The 5,000-nt window shown below is 70.5% G+C and overlaps 1 non-coding gene across 1 annotated transcript; it reads left to right on the forward strand.

The window, feature by feature from the left end:
- The first annotated feature begins 2,520 nt into the window (after window positions 1-2,520).
- LOC135979126 (5S ribosomal RNA) lies at window positions 2,521-2,639 on the forward strand. The gene has a single exon (XR_010596449.1). It is a non-coding gene; the product is annotated as a 5S ribosomal RNA (ribosomal RNA).
- The last annotated feature ends 2,361 nt before the right edge of the window (window positions 2,640-5,000 follow it).

The following is a 5,000-nucleotide window of genomic DNA, read 5'->3' on the forward strand; positions in this document are numbered from 1 at the left end:
CTGGTGGCCGGAAAGCGAACCGGCCAGCAGGTGAACCCGTTCGATTCCACGGGTTGACCTGGTGCCCGGGAAGCGAACCGGCCAGCAGGTGAACCCGTTCGATTCCACGGGTTGACCTGGTGCCCGGGAAGCGAACCGGCCAGCAGGTGAACCCGTTCGATTCCACGGGTTGACCTGGTGCCCGGGAGGGGACTCTGAAAATTTTTCAGCCCTTTCGACTCGGGGTTGACCTGGTGGCCGAGAGGGGACTCGCACGGCAGGCAAGCCGCCCTGGGCTCACCCTCCCCGGCCGCAGCGAGGGACTGCCTCCCGGTCGACTGGATCGGGCCCCTGGAAGTCTGGAAAAAAGAATGGAACCTGACGCCTCCGAGGAGGGGGCGCCCAGGGAAGGAGGGAGATCCGGGTTGACCTGCTGACCGGACGGGAAAGAGGCCACCGGGCGTCCCCCCCCCCTTAAAACCTAGGGGTTGACCTGGTGGCCGGAAAGCGAACCGGCCAGCAGGTGAACCCGTTCGATTCCACGGGTTGACCTGGTGCCCGGGAAGCGAACCGGCCAGCAGGTGAACCCGTTCGATTCCACGGGTTGACCTGGTGCCCGGGAAGCGAACCGGCCAGCAGGTGAACCCGTTCGATTCCACGGGTTGACCTGGTGCCCGGGAAGCGAACCGGCCAGCAGGTGAACCCGTTCGATTCCACGGGTTGACCTGGTGCCCGGGAGGGGACTCTGAAAATTTTTCAGCCCTTTCGACTCGGGGTTGACCTGGTGGCCGAGAGGGGACTCGCACGGCAGGCAAGCCGCCCTGGGCTCACCCTCCCCGGCCGCAGCGAGGGACTGCCACCCGGCCGACTGGATCGGGCCCCTGGAAGTCTGGAAAAAAGAATGGAACCTGACGCCTCCGAGGAGGGGGCACCCAGGGAAGGAGGGAGATCCGGGTTGACCTGCTGACCGGACGGGAAAGAGGCCACCGGGCGTCCCCCCCCCCTTAAAACCTAGGGGTTGACCTGGTGGCCGGAAAGCGAACCGGCCAGCCGGTGAACCCGTCCGATTCCACGGGTTGACCTGGTGGCCGGGAAGCGAACCGGCCAGCAGGTGAACCCGTTCGATTCCACGGGTTGACCTGGTGCCCGGGAGGGGACTCTGAAAATTTTTCAGCCCTTTCGACTCGGGGTTGACCTGGTGGCCGAGAGGGGACTCGCACGGCAGGCAAGCCGCCCTGGGCTCACCCTCCCCGGCCGCAGCGAGGGACTGCCACCCGGCCGACTGGATCGGGCCCCTGGAAGTCTGGAAAAAAGAATGGAACCTGACGCCTCCGAGGAGGGGGCGCCCAGGGAAGGAGGGAGATCCGGGTTGACCTGGTGACCGGACGGGAAAGAGGCCACCGGGCGTCCCCCCCTTAAAACCTAGGGGTTGACCTGGTGGCCGGAAAGCGAACCGGCCAGCCGGTGAACCCGTCCGATTCCACGGGTTGACCTGGTGGCCGGGAAGCGAACCGGCCAGCAGGTGAACCCGTTCGATTCCACGGGTTGACCTGGTGCCCGGGAGGGGACTCTGAAAATTTTTCAGCCCTTTCGACTCGCGGTTGACCTGGTGGCCGAGAGGGGACTCGCACGGCAGGCAAGCCGCCCTGGGCTGACCCTCCCCGGCCGCAGCGAGGGACTGCCTCCCGGCCGACAGGATCGGGCCCCTGGAAGTCTGGGGGGGGGGGGGGAATCGCCCCACGCCTCCGAGGAGGGCTGCCCGGGCGGGCCTGGCCCCGGAGCTCGAAAAAAAAAAAAAGGATCGGGCCCACTAGAGACATGGACCAGGCCGCCCTGGGCTCACCCTCCCCGGCCGCAGCGAGGGACTGCCTCCCGGCCGACTGGATCGGGCCCCTGGAAGTCTGGGGGGGGGGGGGAAATGGAACCTGACGCCTCCGAGGAGGGGACGCCCAGGGAAGGAGGGAGATCCGGGTTGACCTGGTGACCGGACGGGAAAGAGGCCACCGGGCGTGCCCCCGTTAAAACCCCTAGGGGTTGACCTGGTGGCCGGAAAGCAAACCGGCCACTGGGTAGGCCGGTCGGCAACCTAGGGGTTGACCTGGTGGCCGGGAAGCGAACCGGCCAGCAGGTGAACCCGTCCGATTCCACGGGTTGACCTGGTGCCCGGGAGGGGACTCTGAAAATTTTTCAGCCCTTTCGACTCGGGGTTGACCTGGTGGCCGAGAGGGGCCTCGCACGGCAGGCAAGCCGCCCTGGGCTCACCCTCCCCGGCCGCAGCGAGGGACTGCCCCTCCCCACCCCCCGGCTGACAGGATCGGGCGCACTGGAAGTCCGGGACAGTATTTTCCCCGACGCCGGGGAGGGCGGGCGGAGGGGCTCTGGCGGCCAGCCCGGGCCCCGGAGCTCGAAAAGGAAAAAAGGACCGGGCCCGCGAGAGACGGGGGCCCTGCCGCAGGGGGGGGGGCAGTCCGACCGGGGCTCACCGTGCGGCAGGCCCGGGCGTCGGCAGGGGAAAGCGGGCGAGGAGGCGCGGGGCCGGGTGCCTACGGCCATACCGGACCGAACGCCCCCGATCCCGTCCGATCTCGGAAGGTAAACCGTCCCGGGCCTGGCTAGTACTTGGATGGGTGACCGCCTGGGAATCCCAGGTGCCGTAGGCAGCTTTTCCCGGTCCGAGTCAGCTCTCTCTCCTTTTCTGGGGGGGAAGGAGAGGGGGGGACGGGCCGGAAAGCCCCTCGTCGCTCCTGCCGAGTCGGAGGTCGCGGCCGCAGGTCACGGGTCTGGGCGCCTGGGGTCCGGCTCCCCACCCACCCGGCTTCCTCCGCGGAGGACCCCCCCCGGGGCCACCGAAGCCGCTGGGGGAGACGCCGGGCATGGGGCGGACTGGCCCGGACCCTCCCGGCCGCCGGCCCGCAGGTCCGCCCCGAATCCCCCCCCGCGGCCACCCAGGCCAGGCCTGGCCAGGCGGGACGGACGGCGGGTGTCCAGCGCCCAGCGGCTTCCTCCAGCGGGGACCCACGGACCCCAAAGCCGCAGGGGGAGGCCCCGGGCCTGGGACGGACTCGCTCGGACCCCCTGCGCCCGGCCGCCGGCCCGCGGGACCGCCCCGAATCCCCCCGCGGCCACCCAGGCCAGGCCTGGCCAGGCGGGACGGACGGCGGGTGTCCAGCGCCCAGCGGCTTCCTCCAGCGGGGACCCACGGACCCCAAAGCCGCAGGGGGAGACCCCAGGCCCGGGACCGACTCGCTCGGACCCCCCGCCTCCCCTGCGCCCGGCCGCCGGCCCGCGGGACCGCCCCGAATCCCCCCGCGGCCACCCAGGCCAGGCCTGGCCAGGCGGGACGGACGGCGGGTGTCCAGCTCCCAGTGGCTTCCGCCAGCGGGGACCCACGGACCCCAAAGCCGCAGGGGGAGGCCCCGGGCCCGGGACGGACTCGCTCGGACCCCCCGCCTCCCCTGCGCCCGGCCCCCGGCCCGCGGGACCGCCCCGAATCCCCCCGCGGCCATCCAGGCCAGGCCTGGCCTGGCGGGCCGGTGTGCAGCTCCCCCGGGCTTCCTCCCCCGACGACCCGCGCCCCCCTGAGCCGCAGGCGGAGACCCCGGCCCCGGGGCGGACCGGCCCGGGCTCGCCCGAGCCCCCTGCGCCCGGCCCGCAGGACCGCCCCCCCGAATCCCCCGGGAGAGGCCCGGCCTGCACGCCACTGACGACCCGCGGCCCCCAAAGTCGCAGGAGGCGCCCCCCCCCCCCGGTTAGCCCCGTCTCGCTCCGCGCCCCCCGCCCCTCGCTGCCGGGACCGGGCGCCGCCCCAGAGTCAGCCGCAGCCGGCCGGCCTGAGAGCTGCCCTCCTGTGGACGACGGTGAGTTTACCTTGATACTAACCGGCCGTCAGCCAGGTCAACCCCATTGCTAGACTGGGGTGGACCTGGTGGCCGAGTGGGGACTTGGAACATTTGACAGCTGCTTCCCGGGGCTTGACCGGTTGTCCTGAACGCCCCCCACCCCCACCCCCAGCCCCCGGCTCCTGCTCCCCTCTCCCCAGCCTCGGTGCTCCGCTCCCTGCCTCGGAGGCTGCCTCTCTGCGGCGCCTGCATCGCCTCCGAGGACGCGCACCCTCCGGAGGCTGGACGTAAACCCACCACTGCCGCCGACCCGGCTCTCCGAGGGACGACTGTGAGGCCCCCCACCCCACCCCACCCCCGGACCGCCCTGGGGACGACTGCTAAGCCTCCCCCACCGGACCGCCCGGGGGAAGACTGCGACGCCTCCCGCCAGGCCCCCACCCAGCCTGGGGGAAGACTGCTAAGCCTCCCCCCCACACACACACACACACACTGTCGGGGGATGACGATTAAGCCTCTCCCGGACTGCCCGGGGGAAGACTATTAAGCCTCCCCTGGAACCACTATTAAGCCTGCCCCCGGAGTCCTCGGGGGATGACTGCTAAGCCTCCCCCACCGGACCACCCGGGGCAAGACTGCTAAGCCTCCCTCCCACACACACACACACTGTCAGGGGAGGACTATTAAGCTTTCCCGCTGGAGCGCCCGGGGCGGACGACTGTTAAGCCTGCCCCCGGAGTCCTCGGGGGAGGACTATTAAGCTTTCCCCCCTGGAGCGCCCGGGGGGGGGGGGGGGGGGGACGACTATTAAGCCTGGCCCCCGGAGTCCTCGGGGGACGACTATTAAGCCTCCCCCGGACCTGCTCCCTCTCGACTATTAAGCCCCCCCTCTGCGGTCCTCAGCACCACTGCCGCGCTGCCCTGGGAGTGGGGTGACATCCGGTCCGGAAAGCAAACCGGCCACCAGGTCAACCCGTCGAATCCAATGGGTTGACCTGGTGGCCGGAAAGCAAACCGGTCGCCAGGTCAACCCGTCGAATCCAATGGGTTGACCTGGTGGCCGGAAAGCAAACCGGCCGCCAGGTCAACCCAGTAGATTCAGCGGGTTGACCTGGTGGCCGAACGGGGACTTTGAAAATTTGACAGCCGCTTCCCGGGGGTTGACCTGTTGTCCCGGTGGGG

Source organism: Chrysemys picta, unplaced genomic scaffold (assembly GCF_011386835.1).
Source record: "Chrysemys picta bellii isolate R12L10 unplaced genomic scaffold, ASM1138683v2 scaf671, whole genome shotgun sequence".
Taxonomy (NCBI): domain Eukaryota; kingdom Metazoa; phylum Chordata; order Testudines; family Emydidae; genus Chrysemys; species Chrysemys picta.